General features: G+C 40.4%; 1 pseudogene; it reads right to left on the reverse strand.

Moving 5' to 3' along the window:
* Positions 1 to 112: 112 nt before the first annotated feature.
* On the reverse strand, positions 113 to 17,273 carry LOC135885795 (dynein beta chain, ciliary-like; annotated as a pseudogene).
* Positions 17,274 to 21,488: the final 4,215 nt, after the last annotated feature.

A 21,488-nucleotide genomic window follows, 5' to 3' on the forward strand; every position in this document is an offset into this window, starting at 1 on the left:
CAGCCTTTTCTAAGAGTTTACAATTTCTCAGTTCAGTGAAGCTTACCACCAGCTTGTTATCAGAACAAAAAACGAAAAATCATTTGGTTCAGAGCACAGAACTGATCTCACCTCAAAAAAGTACACATTTTCTTCTGATAACAGATACTTCATTGGACTGCAGAGGTGCCACTTCATGCTTTACAGTGAAGGCAATCTTTTTTAAGGTGCTTCCACTTTTGAGGTAATTCCTAACCACATTACAAACAGATATTGTGTGTCAGTTTGTACCTCAAATAACCCTCCCCTCACAGAAACACACACACACATACACACACACACTCACACTCACACTCCCCAACCCCTTTTCTTTTTTCTAGATGACTTTGGATCATTCACTCTTCACCTTCTTATTTAGTACCAAACATGGACTCATTACTCATGGTAATTTCCAAAACATAATTATGGCAAACAAAGTGTATTTACAATATTCTGGATTTTCTAGTTAGAATATGATTATGTATTTTAATTTTGAAAATAAACTTCAGCAGTACCAAACACGTCAATTTTGCAACAACACACTATTAATTAGGTTGGTTTTAAAGACTAACAGATTGTTACTTATTTGGTTTATATAATTTAGGGCTCAAACCTACAGACACTTGGTATTGGATGTTACTGTACTTCCCATGAACTCCCAGAAGTAAGCACTACATCCAATAGGAAGTGCTTTCAGAATTTGGCCCTCCCATATCCAGAAACTCAGCTGTGTTTCAGCAAGGATTTGCTTGTTCTCAATTTTTCTTCTAGCCCAAAGAGGTCGCATAACTTGCCTGAGTTCCACAGATCCCCAAACCTTATCTTCACTACAGAAAATACCCATTGCTGACAACAGGTGTCAGCAAACAGGTGCAGCTGAAGTAATGCTGAACATAGATAAGCTGTAAGTGTACCCAAGGATGAGACATATTTAGCACTGTTTCATTACATATGGTCAACGCCTGCAGGTTAAAGGCAGCTACACAAAAGCAAATTGTTGTTTTTTGTTGGGGTTTTTTTTTTTTTTGGTAGCACAGACAATGCTCTTGAGAGCAACCTTGGCTTGAACCCCATACTACCAGCTCTTTACTGTAACTAGACCACATTGCCTTTCCAGAGTTGTATTGCTGAAAAATGAGTTTCTGATTCTTATTTGATGCAAGATTTGACATTTACCTGGGCTACAAGCTTAATAAACACAAGCAATCTATTGACAATACATCCATAAATAAGGACACAAAGAAATCTGTCTATAAATTGCACATTAAAGAACACATTTCCATAGTAAAACCATGTTTTCCAACAAGTATTTAGACTGCCTGAAAGATTAGAATTGAAAAGTAAAGCAATCAGTTTGAAAGGTCTCTCAGTTTCATACCCAGCACAGATCGACAAATTTCCTGGAAATTGTGCTGGGGGGGGGGGGGGGGGGGAAGAACCTGTTTCATGCACAAAGCTTTGATCTTTTGAAAAATGAGGATGAAAGCAAGGTTCCAGTTTCACAGAGAATGTTCTAACTTGTAAAACACCCAATCTAATATTATAATCATGACATTCACACTGATTTAACTTTTGGTACACAAAACTTTCTTAACAAACCCCTATATTACAGAATATGGCCCACCTTTTCAAATAGTGGCCTTTCAATTAGCACACATAAAATCAGATCCTTTATGCACAGTTTCTGCATGTGTGTGTTCAAACAGATATTTGTTCATGCAAATGAGATAATCAGGCACCAACTTACTCAATTTGCATATACAAACAAGTGGTGCCCGGATCCTGCAAAACTTCATCTTTGCAAGATCAGGGCCCAATCCAACAGTTGTGCACAGAAAACTTCCCATTGCAAAAACCACAGCACAGTTGAAACCCCTTTGAAATGGAGTTCTAGGTGTCTTATCATAAAAATTAACATTGAGATGAAATTAACACACAACTTCTTAGCCTTGGAACATTTTTTAAATGTTTTCCCTATTTATCAAGATTTAATTAAAACCTAAATATAAACACAAAAATGGAAATTAAATTTTTCAAGTGTTTCTCTACATTTTTGCAACTCAAAAATTCTTTCAGTTTTTTTACATAAATACCACAAAAGTTTGTTCAGTTTGAAATAACTGATTTTGTTATTTTGATAAACATACTACAGAACAATTAAGATACTGAACTTTAAAACTCTTCAGCACAAGTGAAACATGACTTTATACTGAATACACTATTGTTACATGTAATAATTTCAGTGCATTACTTGGAGTAATTATTAGAGGTAATCAGAACATGTGGGGGGGGGACAAAAAGCTAGATACATCTCTTTTCTTTTTTCAATCAAAATTGTTTTTAATCTAAAATTCCCCTAGCAGCTCTAGTGATTATTGTTATTACATGAATTAATAAAATTCCATAAAACTCAATAAACTAGTTGTTGTGGTGGTTTTATTCTAACTGATTAGAAGTCTGATTCAAAGTCCACTTAAGTCAGTGGAAAGACTCTGATTGACTGAAATGGCTTTGGATCAGGCTCTTGAGGCTGACAATAAGATCATCTTATTGGTGGAAATAAAAACAGAAAAACTCCAAAACGGTGACGAAATTCGTTTAATTAAAAGCAACAACATTATGGGTCATCTCAAGTTGTCAGTTCCAGATCATGGTGGGATAGCCTATTCTTTCTAGTCTTGTGTTTGGATTTGGATCTCTTTCAGTCCCTGGGTTTTTACTAGAAATGACCCCAAAGCCAAACATTTCTAAACTTTGGGAAGTTCACAGTCAAACACGGCAGCCTTGGTCTGTCCAAAAGTTTTAGCTGTGAATTGTTCTTTCCTGTCTGCTCCACAGTGTACGAGAGGTTGTTGGCAGGGCTGGTGACTAAGCAGATCCACTATGGATTACAGTCTGTGATGGGGAGCACACCAGATACCAGGGCTACCATGATAGCCAGAGGGATTTCAGAGTAGTTCTGCTGCCTTTAATGACTGAGGGAGTCATGGGGAGAAGAATTCCTTCCTCCCAGCCCCGACAGTGAAGAGATGCCCACCTCGTTCACAGCATGGCCACTAAGGCCAAGAGCATCATTGTACAATCTCCGAGTAAGGGGCACCATGTAGTTGTGCTGCCCCAGGAGCTGACCAGATTGGGACTCCTGGTTCCCCCTTAACTCCAGAGGGGAAACTAATCTGCACCAGCACTATAGCTGGAGCAAACTTTGCGAAGACTTAGCTGTGCTTGCTGATGCACTGGGGGGCAGAGCTTTGACTCTACTGACCATGCACCCATCCAACCAGTAGAGGCTGCAGTGGCCCACAGCTTTTACAAAAAAAATTCCAATGGCTTTTTAATGTAAAATTTCTTCTGCAGCCCTGGAAATGGAGACACAATAGTACTGTCTGACTACATGAGAGCTAGAACTTGAAAATGAATGGTCTCAATACAGGGATAACAGGGTGAAAGTCTATGGGCTGTGATATACTGGAGGTCAGATGATCTAATGGTCCCTTTCTAGCCTTCAAATCTATGTATTCATGAACCACCTAGTCTAGTTTAATTATTCCAGCAGAGTGAAATGCAGAAGGGAAACAAAAAGCATAAATGGTTGAAAACACATTACATTTACAAAATCCTTTCCGTTTCTGTAACTTGAGGTGTTGTTAATACTACAAGCACAGCACCTTTAAATAGATATATTAATTCTTTAGTGAACCATTAATTTATAACTGTTTTGGGTAGCTATCCCACCTACCCACCCACAGACCTTTTCATTGAACTTTATCCTTGGAATACACGGATAACACTATTGGAAAGCAGGTCACTGTTAAAATGACGAAGGAAGTTGAAGAACATAGGGCAAAATCCTGGAAATCCTCACTGGAGTGAATCTTCCCCCTCTCCCCCATACATACCTACCCATTGAAGTCAGGGGGAGTTTTGCACAGATTGTGACAAAGGACTGCAGATTTTGACCTATGATCCGTTGTTTGGTTTTTAAAAATACAGATCCAAGTTTAATCTCTCTCAAAATTAGGCTAACAATGGTAGAAAATAACAAAAAGTTTTGTACAAGTATGACAAAAAGTGTTGTGTGTGTGTGTTACACAGAGTCCTTACCTCCAATTCTGTATAGATCTGTTTCGGTAGTTGCTGCCCATAGGTTCTGAGTAGCTCAGCAGTTGATTTTAAAGGTTTGAAAATGTTATAACGTGGACTGCCAATCCTGTATAGCCATCAGACGCCCCAGTATTTCAACCAGAATGGGGTAGCCTCCTCCTTTCACTGTCTTAGCTAAACCTTTTTCAGTTTCATGAATGAATTTCTCTAGCTCAGTAACACTAATGATATATAATGTGAGAAAGTGTCAACAGTTAATTAGCATGGAGCCTGTGAAAACTTAAGGCAAGCCACACACATCAATTATATTAATGAACAAGTAAATGCAATCAACTCAAATGTAGAAGCATTGTGTTAAGTTTACACGATGAGAACTGCATTTCCCGTGCACGACAGCAGCTCTCTCGATGGGGAAGGTGTGGTACCATCTGGCCCTGCCTCCCCGGTTTTCTTCTCCCAGTGCACCTGCTCAGGTGGCAGCCAGGGGCTAGCTCCAAGTCCTCCAGTGGAGGGCGAAGGGGCTAGTTAGCGCTGCCGGTTGTGGTGAATGATCCAGAAAGGCAGCTAGACAGGGGACGTGCGACATCAGGGTCCATTCCCTATGCAGAATGATTACGCTGGGGAGAATGCAAGTTACACCTTTTAAAACTGTAGCCAGGGTCAGCTCTTACTTCTTTTCTCTGTGTTACTCAAAGCATTCATTATGCCTTTATTATTATTTGTATTCTTGTTGTGCCTAGCCAGCATGCCTCCATCCGCTGCTGCTCAGGTGGTGAACCCCCGCTCCTTCACCAGCGTGGCTCTGCCTCTTAAGTATTAATTCAGCCATAAACACATAATAGGCAAATGGCAGAAGCATTAGAAATCCATAGTACTTGTGGCAAGCTAAAACACCATTAGAATAAAAAATAAATAAGAAGTAACTTCACTGAGGTAGCACAAAGCACAAAGAAGTTATGTCCCTTGCCTCGGGTCATATACCAAGTCTATGACAGAGCTGGGGTCACTCTGTTTTTCTGCTTCCAGTCTTCCTCTCCCTTCTTTGGCCAAAGGATCAAATTTCCAACAAAGCCAGTTAAGAGAATGCAGAGTAGCTTACCTGTGAGTTACATGGTTGAGTAGATGTTCCTTAAATATTCAACTCCATTTTTAATAATATTCATCCAAGATATTTCTAAAAGCTTAATATCAACCAGGAACCAGCCACTGAAAGTCTGATTTTCAAATTCACTAACTTCCTTGTACAGTGTTACATAAATATTGATGTTAAAGAAAAAATATAATTAGCATTTTTAATTTAATCTACAAAATAATGTAATGATTTCATAGCTGTTCTATCGGCACGAGAAAGAGAAATACAACAAACCACAAAAACTAAAATACTTGTTCTTTAAAGTGTGCTAACTTGGGCAAGCATTTCTGAAGCTCATATTCTGCATACAATGCCAGCTCCTCGGTATTAAGAAATCTTTCACAGAACAAGAACCGCTTCATAAATTCAGATTTATCATCCATCCATAAGTAGCTGTATTTGTTAAAGTGGCTTTGATTCTCCTGAACATTAACAGTGACCGATTGCACTCTGCTCATGATTTCTTCCAGGGTATCCATCTGATCCACATCTTGCTAAAGTGCAAATAAAATTGAAGGGTGAGTGGAGCCAGTGATTTAATTTAAATTAAGAAGAGGTGGGCTGGAAGCCAAACCATAAAGTACCTGCAAGGACCCAAGAAGTTAGCCCAGTGGCAAGTGAATAACCCAACATGCCAGTTAGCAATCAGGTTGGCTGTTTGCAGCTTGAATAAACTGAACGTGATTGCTTGGGGTTTAGTAATTTCTATTTTATCCACCAGGCCAATATCTTTAAGTGCTTAGAAAAAAATCAAATCAGTTAGTGTCTATTTGTCATCAACTGACCACAAAACATACCGCTGTTATTGCCCATACCTACTGAGATGTTACCCACCTAGCTGTTGACCTATATAAAACATAAAAAGCCTTATTTCAATCAAGTCCTAAATGCCGCCAGAGTCAGCCTCTGCTGGATCTCAAGAGACTGAATTCCGGAGACAGGGTCCTCGGACCCCGCACCAAGAATTCCCTGTTGCCTGAGCACAGGGTTTAAGTCCCTGCAGACAGACAGCAAAAGTGGGTGACTGATGTGACATCATCTTGGTGAGAGATTATTTTGACTGAAGCGATAACGGCAGGTACAATGGAGACCATAAAGCTCAGTCTCTCCATATTGTAGGCTCCGCTCTGTGACTGGCTTTGAAGGCTGTATTCAAGCCCCTTCCCTCACCTTTTCTTCTCCTCAGACTCACTCTCCAGCTGCCCTCCCTTCTTTTCCCCGCCCTTCCCTTCCCAAATGTCCCCTTTCCTTTCTTCTCTCTGGTTACCTCATCCTCTCCTAACAAAACCCCACCCCACCAAATTAAAAACCTCCAAGAGCCTCCAAAAACCCCTTAAACCACTTGGCACTGATGTGGCTTTTCAAAACCATCACATTGTTTACCCTACTTGTGTGTTGTGGCCCTTTCCCCACCCTGTCTCTCTCTTGCAGTGTTGCCAGTTCTCAGAGTTTAAATGCATCTCTTTACATGTACTGGTGGTTTTCTTAAACCCCCAGTTGCTGGTAGCTGGAAATTGCCTGAGAATCTTCAGCTCTGATTTTTTTTAAAAAGTGTCAAGCCTTCATGGTTGCGGAGAAACCCTTGAAAATGTGACCAAGTGCATCCTAAAGGCTCAGAAACCAGACAGCAAATAAAAAGAAGCTAATGTGTGTGTGGGGTTTGTCAATAATCAAATGATTTTTTAGTCAATATCACGACTTTTGGGGGTCTGACTCATGATTTCTGAATGTTGGGGTTAGCAATACTGGTTTTATCTATTTAAATTTTAAGCTGTTCAGGGCAGAAACAGCCACTGACTAGCACAATGGGGCCCTATTCTCAACTGGCCACTCAGGGCTTCCGTAATATATATATATATATATATATATAAAATAAATACATAAATAAATAATACCCAAATCAGCAGCAAAGGACATAAGGACAATTTAATAAAAAATACTGTTCTTGGGTTCTGTACAGCTTCTTTGTGCTGCTCAACAAATGAAATCCGGTTGTGGAGCTGGCCAAAATGTGAAGGATGTTCTGGTGGCACAGTTGGTCTATTGGCTCTTATGTCATCTACCCCTCCCTCCTCAGCCAACATCAGGGTAATTGTGGCAGAACAGGAGATGTGGCCAGATCTTCCCCCAATTCCACTGACATTCAGGCCTCCGGAACCAGTACAGCTCAGCGCAAACAGCCTCCAAACAGGTTGTTCTAACTTACTCAGGGGACTGGCCCAGCACATAGTTGGGCCAGGTGTGGGGAAATGCAAAGGTGAGCTTTATTCCACCTTTGCACATCCCCAGCCCAACCTGAGCTGTGAAGCTCCTTAGCTGCAACCAAGGGTTAGTCCCTAAAATATCAATTCTCATCAGCTTTGCTTTTGATTTAGTTGCTTTTTAAATGTTTTTTGTTTAACCTTCACGATGTATTTCACAACATTGCTGCTTTTGTACAGTTTATATGGCTGTGACCTACTTACATTTTATCTGTTCTTTCTCGGTGGCCTGTATATCTGAGATTGGACTTTAGCACTTGCTTGTTACTACCATAAATACATTGTGGAAAAAGGAAATGAAGCCAAAGTTGGGCACAAAACATATGTAAATGTTCATTAAAATTAAAACTACAAAATTGTTTTAATATTATTTGCAGACCAGTTTGATTTATTGTCTATGAACATTCCCACAAACCTATACTTGTCTGTAGGAAGAGAAACTGTGGTGAACATTCATGCTAATAAGGATTGTGGGTAGCAGGGAGCAGAAACAACATCAGGTGACCTATGCGACCAATCACACAGCACAGAGAGCACACACTCACACTAATAACCGTAGCAAAGCAAATAGTTCTGAAGACTTATACAAGCTGAAACATGATTGCATAAACTATTGCTCACAAAAGTCTAATTAATGAACCCATTTGTAAACACCAAGACCGCTGGAGGATTCTTCACAAACAAAAGCAGATGCTAAATCCATTAAAGAAATTGTCCTCTGCAAATAGGTCAGCCAGCTCCAGACTTCAGTGTGAACTGGCCATAATGCTGTAAGTTGGGCAAGCAAACTAGAGAGGGTTAAAATAAATAAATAAATAAAAACATGCAGTGCAATTTCAAGAGCACCTTCTGGTGGCTGAAGGAAAGTACTGGATGCACTAATACAAGAAGGAAAGAGGAAGAGGTTAAGGCGTGTAGAAAATGACAGCTCACAATAAATACATGTGTAAAAGCCTTTCACTCCTCCATAAGTCACTGAATGCAGGTGACTTGGGTGGGGAAAACAATCACATTTAAATGCCTGGTGGAAGGGTCAACCGTTTGTTTTTTAAGGAAAGATACTAGCTAGTAATAATGCCTGGGAAGTGTCTTTTCCGGGATGTTTGGCAACTCGGTTAATAAATGATGCAATTCTGTAAATGTTTCTGATTAGTCCCTCCACATCAGAGAAATTGCCATTGACATTAGGGTCCAAAGAAGGTTTAAAAGTTGTTTCACTGCTATTAAGGACAAGCTGCACTTCAAATAAAGGAGTGGACTTAAATGATGTCTTGGTGTTTTCAATCAGATACTTAAGAGAACACTTGATAGCTTTGATCAGCCCATCTAAAATCATGTGGTCTATGTACTCAGTGTAGGCTTTCCATTCATCAGAAAGAGGATCTGCCTGGAGCAAGGTCTGATTGTCCTGAAACAGGTAATTTACAGAATGGGCAACAGGGTTTAGAATTGCTCTTCCCTATGTGGATTCTTTATCCCTGCTAATTGATCAGTTCAGGAGTAAAGGAACTCTCACTTTGATGAAGAAAAGCTTTCCCACTATTTACAACTTCATTATCTTTTCATTGTAACTTTTACAAGCACATCTGGAACCAATTGCTAAAAGCTATTTCCTTTTAGAGTTGGATTTGCATTAGCCAAGTGTATTTAAAAACATTTGAGTTTTGTAAAATTCCTGAATCCCAGCTTTCCCAATTATCTCAACCTATTTATTAACAATTGGTTCTCCCAGTGCCAAAAGTGTACTGGATTTATAACGATTATCACCCGGTCTAGCTGGTAGATCCTGTCTCTTGGACCATCCAGTGCAATTTGGAAATTCTCTTTTTACCATCAAGACAAAGAAGGGAAGAATTTCCACAATTTTCCCTGACACAAAAGGAGGTTCTCCTCAGTATGTACAGCAGTCACTTAATTACAGTTAAAACAACAAGGAGTCCGGTGGCACCTTAAAGACTAACAGATTTATTTGGGCATAATCTTTCATGGGTAAAAAACCTCACTTCTTCAGATGCATCTGTTGCATCTGAAGAAGTGAGGTTTTTTACCCACGAAAGATTATGCCCAAATAAATCTGTTAGTCTTTAAGGTGCCACCGGACTCCTTGTTGTTTTTGTGGATACAGACTAACACGGCTACCCCCGATACTTAATTACAGTTGGTTTTCTGGATTCTGAGGTCCACATTCTGAACAAGATCCCTAATCTGCTCCATATAATCCCACAGTTCTTCATTCTGCCAGGTCAGGCTTCAGTTTTTGTAATGTGAGTTCTACTTCCACTTGCAGAATGATTTTCAATAACCTATTGTACCTCTTGGTAATTAAATTTAAATTTCCAATATACTGAGGGGAGAAATATCATATTCTTCTTTATAAATTAATCAGAAATGTTTCTGAACACAGATTCCATCGCTCTTTGAAATGTAGATTCGCGTGCAATGTTTAAATATACTGTGTTTTTTTTTATCTTCTAAAAATATAAAACAGGCAAGAATCATAAACACTTCAGCTTGTATTTTAAAATAATGTAAGGCCAGACTCTCAGCTAGTGTAAAGCAATGTGGCTCCAGTTAAGTCAATGGAGATACATCTGTTTACAGTGGCTAAAAATCTGGCCCTTACTGGTAGCAAAAAGTGCTAGATTGATAGCTTGGAAACTGAAGACTTCTGTTTATTCATAAGACCCTGCTTTTGCACAAGCGATACCTGTAAGTTTCCCCACATTGCCCTCATCAATGGCATAGTCTGCACACAAGTATGTACCAGTTTAACTAAAGATGAAGTGATATTGCACCAATTTAGTTAAACCAGTGCAGCATAATGTGCAGACACTACACATTGGTTTAAACTGGGCTTATATCAGTTTAGCTTGTCCCTGAATCAATTTAAACCCAGTTTAAACCTATGTAACAGTGTCCATACACAAAGCCACACCAGTTCAGCAAAATCAGTACAAAAATCACACTGTTAGTTAAATTGATGCATACTTGTGTGCATAGACAAGTCCAATGTGTCTCAGTCAGGCTCTGAGGGGCAACTGCCACTATCAGAAAAGTTCTGTTTCTAAGGGCTTGTCTACACTTACAGCACTGCAGCAGCTTTAGAGCATAGAGAAGATGCTATCTGCACCCACAGGAGAGCTTCTCTCATCACCTCCCTGAGAGGCAGTAACTGTGTCAACAGCAGAAGTCCTCCTGTCAACATAGTGCCGTCTACACCAGGAGTTAGGTCAGTATAGCTCCGATTTTCCACACCCCTGAGCGACACAGTTATACCAACATAAGTTTGTAGTGTAGACCAGGGTTAAGAAATGTCATATTTTTGGTCTCAACAGAAGCTGCCAGCAAGGCTGCCAGTTTCTACTCTCTATAGTAGTGGCTACCGTCATGTGGGTGGACTAAAATCGCCAATTCATTTCACACAGACCACTAATCAGCTTTTCATGACCAAAGTGATAACTGTTGACCTAGACCAAATGTGAACTAGTGATGGAGAAAAGCTTCATCACTCATCACCAAGTCCCATAAGCCAGGAATTCTCAACCTTTTTCCTTCTGAAGCCCCTCCTCCCCTCTCCCCCACCGCACCCCAACATGCTATAAAAATTCCACGGCCTATCCATTGCACAACAACTGTTTTTCAGTAGATTACAAGCCAGGGCCGACGTTAGGGGTAGCAAGCAGAGAAATTGCCCAAGACCTCATGCCACAGAGGGCCCCACAAAACTAAGTTGCTCGGGCTTTGGCTTCAGCCTAGGGATGAGGGGCTCGGGCTTTGGCTTCAGCCCCGAGCAGCAGGGCTTGGGATTTGGCTTTCTGCCCTGGGCCTCAGTGAGTCTCATACTGGCCCTGCTCTCTGATTTATTTTGGTGGACCTCCTGAAATTTGCTCATGGCCCCCCAGTGGGCCCCAGACCCCTGGTTGAGAAGAACTGCCATAAGCCATCTGCTCCTTCAACTTCGGAAATTGCTGATTTGAGGAGTCTGTTCTGTCATTACATCCACAAACTAATGCATCAAGGGGGAAACAGGCCCTTTTGTATTCAAAAGGAACACATAGGTATATTCAGTTAAGACTAAAATATAAGATTAGCTACAAACTACAGTGTAACAATAAACCATCAGACATAATTCAGAAAAATAGCTGAGCACACTTTGGTTTTGGTTCAGGGTACTTGAAGACTTAAATAGATTAGTGCTGTTACGTCAATTGTCTTCCATGTCTTTATATGCACATACATTTCTCATACAGAATCTTCTGTAGTTACCTTGTAAAGGGTTTCTCTCTTGGAATATAAGTGCATTGCAGCTTCTGGTACAACTGGATGTTTCATCTCCCAGAGAAGAGCAGAAAGCCACAACAGACATATAAGATTTGAACGTTTTGTTATTCAAAAGATAGCTGTTGGTATCTAACAAAGTAAGAAACTGTTTCAAATTACCACGCATGGGTAAAATGATGCAGGATTTGTTTAGGCAAAGTACCCATTGACTTCAACAGAAGTTTTCCCACAGTAAGGAATGCAAGACTTGGCCGTTAGTGTACTTTATATTTAAATTATTCACATTTTATATTTGCATGTATAATACGCATTTTAAAAAGAAAAGCTACACAATGTTTCTCTAATTTTAAACTAAATAATCTGCAAATGCATCCAGGAGAATAAGTATTTTCATATGTATGTGTCTCATTAAATATTTTTAGTGGAAATGTATATAATTGTTTATACTTTGTGGTCAAAATCCTCAAGTCTGATCCACACTGTGGAGCTCTTATCTGTAGCGCAAGGGAAATTTTTGCTATAACACAAATGATAGCTGTTAAAAATAAAATAAATGTTAAATCAGCACAGATAAGATTTACCACTATATTACCTTTTGATTAAAATTTACTTCAGACAATCCAGTCTCATCACATTTGAGACTGGGTTGATTAAGTTGTGATACACAGAGAAGGTTCAGATCTTGTACCCAGGAAGTGTAAATTTCTTCATCATATCTACCCAACAACATACTAACATGCTCTCATATTTTGGGAAAACAAAATTCGTTTCCGCCATCTGGAGAATTCCAGAGAGACAGCAGAGATTTCATCTCAATGTCATTTCTAGGTACATGGTGTGACTATAACTTTAGAAGGCACATAAAGTGTTTTAAGCCCCATTGTACAATGTTTTACAACAATACGTACAGATTGATGTGCCTAAAATGTGTTCTGTGCTTCAGCAGCCTCTCTCGTAACACTCCTGAGAGCATTTCATATTGCCTGCAGCCACTGGCATGTTTTCATGAAGTGCAGCACATCCATTCCTTAACTCAAACGGCCGCAGTTATGGTGATGGGCTGCCAGTTTTACCATCACAGAACCAGTGCTCGAGCCCTAGAAAAAGAAGTGCTGGGACATAACCATTTCAAGAAGAAAATTTTGAACTAACGGGGGTGGGTTCCGGATTTTTGAAAAAGTGCTAATAATTGGTTTACTTTGTCATGATCAGAAGTACCTGAACGCTGTTCTGGCTTCCAAAAGAAGTGCTGGAACGGAGCTCTGGAACGTTCCGGTACAACTCAAGTGCTGCATGGAACCTGCAAATAAAGCATCACATCTGCACCCACTGAACTCAATGTAACACTCCCCCCCCCCCCCCATGGACTTCAGTGGGAACAAGCTCAGGCCCAAAATACTACAGGAGAGGGCAAAATTCCCATTGGCTTCAAAGCCAGGTTTTGACCCTTAATGCTTCTTAACTTGTGGTCCACAGAAGCACTTCAGTTGGTTCATGGAGCTGCTTTTGTCACAGTGGTGAAGCAGTGAGGCTCTCTGCTGGCAGTAGGCCAGCACAAGGCTCTCCTTGGGCTTGCAGAAGCTATTTTGGCCAACTGAAGAAAAAAAGACAACACATCTCTGAACCCTGGCTACCTGCTTTAAGTCTTATTGGAAGTTCCTTTGGCACGAATTCAACCATGAACACGTTTATGGATGACTTCAGAGTGGAAGGGATAGCAAACGCAAATGAGGACATAACTGAACTGCAGAGCGGTCTGGGGGAAGAAGAGCGCTCTACTAAGCAATGCCTTGCCAGCAAGAGGGATGGAGACTTCTATTGTAAGAAACAACTTCATCTTGCAAACTTCTTCTATTTGAGGATTTCTGTTGTAACTGAAAAGAGCCCAATCCCCTTACCAACACTTCCAGTCTACAGAATTGGTTTCCAGTTTGTGAAGGAAGTTTCTAAGACTGCGCGTCAAACTACAGAGAGCATAAAACCTATTTTTTAAAAGTGCTAAGTGCATCATTAATGACATATGCCTCTGTAAAACACCAAACAGAATAAAATTATAATACTCCTCTCCAAAAAAAAAAAATTACACACACACACAGCTTATACAATAACAATTGAGAGCACAGAAGAGCACCCACTTTTTCTCTTTGATTGTCAAAAATTTGTTCGTAGCAGGTATTTGTTCGTAGCAGCCTCTTCAGATATTGAAAGAACAGCAGCAAAATTTGGCTAAAGGCAAAAACTGGTGACAGACCTTTCCAAAAGAGTATTAAAAATCAGCACAACCTACACAGAACTCATTAAGGAACAACCACCTCAGTTGCTATCTCCTTTGGGGAAAGGAGGTTGCACATTTAGATTGTGTTATACACATTTAAAATGAAAACAATTTTTTAATTTTGTTGCTGAATACTTTGTGTGTGTCCGTGTGTAGTTAGCCTTGAAAAGTATTTTTGATATGCAACTTTGAAAGGCAAATGGGGGATTATCTTTATAGATTTTATGGGGCATTCTATTTTTATCACTGAATTCATTGCCTCTTTACACTCATGATTAATGTGTTTCATAAATGGTTGTAGACACTATGATCCAGAATTTTTCACAAGCGCTTAACTATGGAATGAAATTAAATGTCAGCTATTGTATACCCAATATATTAAAAAACAAACATAATGGAAAACATTGCTACCTTTACTATAAGGATATATAAAAAGCCATAATGGGAGAAAATTGAGCAAGAAAAAAAAATTATGGCTGATTATTAGTGGGGTCTCTTAACAATGGAATAGTCCCCCAGTGGCAATGGTGAAAGTCCCATCACTTGAATCATTTAAAACTAGACTGGACAAAGACACACATCAGAGAGCTATTCTAGACTAATGGGAGAAATGGGAGAATAGACAGACTATTGCTGTAAAATTTTGCCCATCTCTAATTTGCATGGACTACATTATTGTGGTGGAGAGTCCAGATCTACTCTCTGCAAACTGGAATAGGGGATCCTTTGCAGTTCTGTGTTCCTATGATTAATAGTGTCTCTACAGACAGTTGTGGGATAGTGGAGCAAAAACAGTTTGCAGCAGCATCTTTTGCTGGCCCTCTGTATCTCCAAGTGGATATTTGATCAGGAATTAAAGCTGCTTCAGACTGCATTAACATTAACTGGGCCTCCCACCGACTGCTATTCCATAACCAGGGGGGCAGCCAGCCAGCAGCAGCCTGGCTCCAGAAGAAATTGTGCTGGCAGGGGAAGAGTGGGGCCAGCAGGGCAGCTGTATTAAGGCACCAGGCATCTACAGATCATGCCTGTCCCTGAGATCCACACAAATCATGAGAAATCTTTGATGGGTTTAGAGAGCAGAACCACATCTCTTCTTCAGGACAGTTTGCTAACCTCAGCTCCTAAATAGGACAATTTAGACAAAGTGTTGCAAGAGCTATTCAGAGGGCTTCCTGATCATTGTGTTAGTCTTTCCTCTGTAGGGGCCCTATGATAATCCAATATACTTCTATGTAAGTGTATACAGGTCAAAACAATGTCCCTTAGTAGGAAGAAGTAGAGTCCTTGTCTGGGATATTGTGGGGCACAGCATGCCAGCTACCACTTTTTCTGATGTCAATAAATGCAGTCTTCAAACAAATAAATTGCAGATACTTTGTGGACAAACAACGAATGCAACCAAAAACTTTATGGGGTGATTTTATAACATTTCTGCCAATAATATGTTTGTTTTATCTGAATATGTATTACCAGCGGCAGCTTCGACTTCTGGTGGTTCATGGTTAAATATCCTATAAAAGCTAACTCAGTCTCTTCTATTCTGAACTCTCTACCTTCACGCTGACAGTCCAAATTACAGTATTTTATTATATTGCATCTTCACTGAGTATTTTATTTATCTCTGTTGTGCCTACTAGTTTTTGGCATCTATTCAAAACCTTTACCTGTGTCCCCTGCTGTTTGTCCTTCTCGCAAACTGTTCTGTGTCTTTTGCAGTTTGTTTTGCCTTATAGCCTTAACAGTCTCTTTTTTTTTTTTTTTTTTGCTACCCAATTCATTAGTTTAGAGAGTTAGGCCGTTATGTAACAATTATTTTGCCATCGCCAAGTGACACCAAATTATTTTCTATTTTCTTGATGAATGGTCTCTCTGACCCATAGGACAACTGCCAGTGATAAACACAGTTATAAATCACCAGTTTTTAGTTACTTGTGAAGCACTACTTGTGGAGTTGCTCATTATGGTGTAAAGCCAGGTTAACATGGTGGTTAAATTAATCAATAAAATGTGAGACACAAGGTGGGTTAGGTAATATCTTTTACTGAGCCAGCTTCTGTTGGTGAAAGAGACAAGCTTTCAAGCTCCACGGAGCTCGTCTTCATGTCTAAAATGTCACCGTTAATGTTGTCTAAAAGTAAATCCAATGTGTCTTCATAATTGAACTGGTCTGTGGTTCAGCACCTCTCCATTTACCTACATTCTATCTTTGTTACTTGCTTCTTCAAGTCTCTTCAGAGATTTCTAGAATAGTAGAATCATTGGGTCAGAATGGAACTCTGGTAGACCCTCTAGTCCAGCCAGTGGCATTCCAGCAGCACTGGTTTCACTATTCCTAATCTAGACTAAATGGTGAATGTCTAGACTACTTTTGACCATCCTCAGTGATAGCAATTCCACATCTTCACTTTGCAATGTGTTACATTAACTATCAAAAGTTAGGCAATGTTTTCTCTCACATTTAATTTCCCTGTTGCAGTTTAAGATTGCAGGTCAGATTCCCAGATTAATAGAAATGGTAAGGTTATAGAAAAGCCCCTTGTTGGTTAAAATGCAATGCTGCAATGAGTCAAATTCTTGATGCTTTGGTAAAAAAAATGTAAACTGCAGAGGACATGCTGATTAGTTCTCCAGCATCATCTTTCTTGTGCACATATATTACATAGTTCACCATATTCTTTATCCTTATATAGTCTGAGCATCTTCGACTTGTCTTCTTCCTCTGCTACTGTACAATATCCATGAACAGGTCATTCTCTCACATCTCTTCCTACTGTCATTCTAGTCAACCTTTGCTCTGCTTCTTCTCCAGTGTATATGGCATGTCTGCTTATGCCCTTTTGTCCTACCTTCTTGATTTTATTATACGACAAACATAGCAAAAAATGTATTTGTTTGGATGTGTTCTTGTAGAGCTGATGGTAAAACTCTCCTGTCTCAGCAGGAAGCTGCTCCTCACAGCAATTACACCTGCTGTCTTCCTTTTCATTTTCCTTCAGCTTCTGATGAAATTGTATTTTCCGAAATCCTATGAATTCTCTCTCACAATCTTACATAACTCAATGTATTCAACCATCTCTTTTCCATCCATCTTCTCTTTTCCCATCAGCTTTTTCATTTTATTAGACATTTTGCTCATTTTCTCATGTAATATCTTGTCTGCTACTTTATATTTGTTATTTTCCATTATCTGGATTGTCATTTTCCTCTAAATGTTCAGAGTTTGCATGACATCTAGGCACATAGACTTTCATAACTCCCATTGACTTTAATGGGAGTTGTGTGGCTAAATCCCAGGCAACTCTGATAAATAATAATAGCCATGAGACCCTGAATTATGTTTGTTCCTTCTTTATAACAGAATCTAGACTCTCTTCTTTAAAAGAAGAACATAGTCAAGGCTAAACTCTTTCTTTCATGATCTCACACCATTATGGCTTCGAATATCTGGTGGGGTGGAAGAAGAGATTTTCATGTAAGTTTGAGCATTTGAGCCCTGTTTCCTGTCTCATAAGAAATTGATAAAGATTAGTCATTTACCTCCCTTGAGACGTGGCCAGATTTTGCCCTTGGTTTTATCTTTACATCCAGTGGTCTCCTGCCTTCTGATTCTGTGCACAAATCTTGAAGAATGTATGACTTTGCTATCAAAAATATCTAAATCTAGTTCTTCATTACAATATTTGGACATATCAATTTAAATTCTCTAAATTCTAACAGAAATTAATAATGAAGCTAAGACTATTATCTAACTCTGCCAGACTGTCGTTAATTCATTCAAGAGAAAATTCCCATTTTTACTCGAAGTGTCAAACATTATTTCTGTAATTTTCCACAAGTGTTTCTATATCTTAATTCTGTTCAATTTTTTCCACCCAAATCAGGACTACAATTAATTGGTGTACTTAGTCAGCTAAGCAATCTGCTTTCTCCTAGCAGTGATTTTAAGCTACAAATTAGCCTGGTTTGAACCTAAAGGTAGCGGCTCCAAACCTAGTGATTTTTATTATCTGTTGTTCATTCCACACAGCTACCCTTTTACTATGGATTTGTGAAAGCCACTAGAACTGAAAGCAATGGTGTTTAGCTAGTTAACACATTTGTTTTTCAGGTCAAGCCAGGTGGTTGCTGAATATTCCTAATGTGAAATTCCATATTGAGTGCAGGTCAAACCCTTAGGTCCTAATTTAGGACAAGACTATGACTAGCCCTTATGCAACTGCACAGGGAAATAGGAACTAGTAAGGATTTACCCCCTGATGTGGTAAAATTGCAGCCCTGATGTTTTATCCCCAGGTGCAATTGAGTAGGGAGGAGCAGAGATTAGGCAGAGCCACAGTTTCACCTTCTATATGCTGGCCTGGAAAGCTGCGCGCCATGAAGGAGAGTAAGCAGCTCTCCATAAAGGCATTGGGTGGAGCACACAGATGCCCAAGAAGGAGTTGTGCCTCTTGAGGCACAACGCCTCTGTGTGTTCCCTCTGGGGTGGGGTGCCTATGCACATTCCTTATTATGGGCTGTGTGCAAATAGCATGATCTAGCCCTCTATTTGCACCCACGCCTTACTCAAACAGGATCTAATTGAAGTCAATGTCCCTGGAAGTAAACAGGAGCGAGTTTCATCCACAATGCACTTCTCTTGACTGATACGTATTATGCTAACGTGCATTAATGCTACTATACAGCTCTGATGCAGAACGTTTTTCAACTGCTAGCATAAGTTTTGGCTTTTTGGGAGGGACACTTCATTCATCTGTTTGTATTTTTCAGAATTTCTTTTCCTGCTTTGCAATTTTTCTTGTCTCAGAGGACACTCACATGAGAACATTCTACCATCTTAAATGCTGAGAGCTTTTATGCATAACCAATAGCTTGTGGACCGAAAAATGGAATATCCTCTGAAATAATTCATTTCCCCTGATTTTATATTCAATTATCTGAATGCTAAAACTGAAAGTGAACCAAGTGCAAAGAAGAAATTCCAGCGTCATATGTACAAAGCGGAAAAAACCCTAACGTTTCCAAAGCCGTAGGCATGGAAATTATGTTGGCAGAAGACAGATTTACTATCATTCTGCCACCCGTCCTCACACGAAGAAGTATTTTAGCTCCCAGTCCTGCACACTGTTCCATGCAGGTGAAGCCTTCACTGGAAGTCTGTGCCGGTGGAACAATTTTCAAGATCGGGGCCTTACTCTCAAGTAGTCCTCCTGAAGTCCATTATGCTAGATCAAAGTACGATTAAAATACAAATTAATCATGTCACATACTCAAATATTTGAAATGTTTCTCAGTTTAGGCACCTCAGACTACAGAAAGTTGAACGTTGAGAAAGAAAATGAATTAAATATTTTACCTTAAAAAGCAGATTCCAGTCCCTTTGGCTCTTGAAATGAATGATTTAATATTGTTCCGGAGTGGTGATCAAAGTCATTCTTCTGCTGAGTATATCTCACAGTCAGAGAGAAATTCCTACATGATGATACATTGGATGTTCTATCTCAAAATTCATTTACAAATATCAACACTTTCTACTCAGAGCAACAGCTCCAAAATAAAGCTTTTCAGATCACACTTAAAGGTATAACCAAATTATTGCATGCTCTGTTGCTGTATACACCAGTTTTAAAAATATGAGCCAATTCTGAAACTTATACTCCCATAACGCTTCTTCATGTAAATAGTCCCATTGAAATCAATAGGACTGTTTGTGTGAATAAGAATTACTCATGCAAATAAAGACTGCAAGATAGGCTCAATGTATTCACTAAAATTGACTAATACCATCCATTTGCTTTATGTCTTTGGCCTGGTCTACACTATGCCTTTAATTCGGATTTAGCGGCTTTAATTCGAATTAACGCTGGAACCGTCCACACAACGAAGCCATTTAATTCGAATTAAAGAGCCCTTTAATTCGATTTCTGTACTCCACCCCGACGAGCGGAGTAGCGCCAAAATCGAATTTGTCAATTCGAATTAGCGTTAGTGTGGCCGCAATTCGATGGTATTGGCCTCCGGGAGCTATCCCACAGTGCACCAGTGTGACCTCTCTGGACAGCAATCTGAACTCGCATGCACTGGCCAGGTAGACAGGAAAAGGAAAAGCCCCAGGAGAATTTGAATTTCATTTCCTGTTTGCACAACGTGGAGAGTACAGGTGACCACAGATACCACAGATACCTCAGCTCATCAGCACAGGTAACCATGCAGGCTGATAATCGAAAAAGAGCACCAGCATGGACCGCACGGGAGGTACTGGATCTGATCGCTATATGGGGAGAGGATTCAGTGCTAGCAGAACTTCGTTCTAAAAGACGAAATGCCAAAACTTTTGAAAAAATCTCCAAGGGCATGATGGAGAGAGGCCACAATAGGGACTCAGATCAGTGCCGCGTGAAAGTCAAGGAGCTCAGACAAGCCTATCAAAAAGCAAAGGAGGCAAACGGTCACTCCGGGTCAGAGCCGCGGACATGCCGCTTCTACGCCAAGCTAAATGCAATTCTAGGGGGGGCCGCCACCACTACCCCACCTGTGACCGTGGATTCCGGGTCGGGGATAGTCTCAGCAGTTACACCTGAGGATTCTGCGGATGGGGAAGAGGAGGAGGAGGAGGATGAGGAGGACGAGCTTGCAGAGAGCACCCAGCACTCCGTTCTCCCCAACAGCCAGGATCTTTTTCTCAGCCTGACTGAAGTACCCTCCCAAGCCTCCCAAGCCAGTACCCAAGACCCTGACCCCATGGAAGGGACCTCAGGTGAGTTTACCTTTTAAAATATAAAACATGGTTTAAAAGCAAGCGTTTTTTAATGATTAATTTGCCCTGAGGACTTGGGATGCATTTGCGGCCAGTATAGCTACTGGAAAAGTCTGTTAACGTATCTGGGGATGGAGCGGAAATCCTCCAGGGACATCTCCATGAAGCTCTCCTGGAGGTACTCCAAAAGCCTTGCCACAAGGTTTCTGGGCAGTGCAGCCTTATTCCGTCCTCCATGGTAGGACACTTGACCACGCCATGCTTGCAGCAAGTAATCTGGTATCATTGCCTGACAAAGCCTGGCAGCGTATGGTCCCGGTGTTTGCTGGCATTCAAGCAGCATCCGTTCTTTATCTTGCTGTGTAATCCTCAGGAGAGTGATATCGCTCATGGTAACCTGGTTGAAATACGGGAACTTAATTAAGGGGACAGAGGTGGCCGTTCCTACTGGGCTGTTTGCCTGTGGCTGAAAAGAAATCCTTCCCTGCAGTTAGCCAAGCATGCGGGGGGGGGGGGAGGGAATTGGCCCTGAGCTTTTCGCGTTTGGCTAGCAGGGATCTTCCCTGTTACCAGCCACGCGGTCGGGGGAGGGGTACATTGATCATCCCAGGGAATTCATGGCGGGGGGGGGGGTTAGTTTGGTTTCTGCAGGGATCTTCC

Source organism: Emys orbicularis, chromosome 11 (genome assembly GCF_028017835.1).
Source record: "Emys orbicularis isolate rEmyOrb1 chromosome 11, rEmyOrb1.hap1, whole genome shotgun sequence".
Taxonomy (NCBI): Eukaryota; Metazoa; Chordata; order Testudines; family Emydidae; genus Emys; species Emys orbicularis.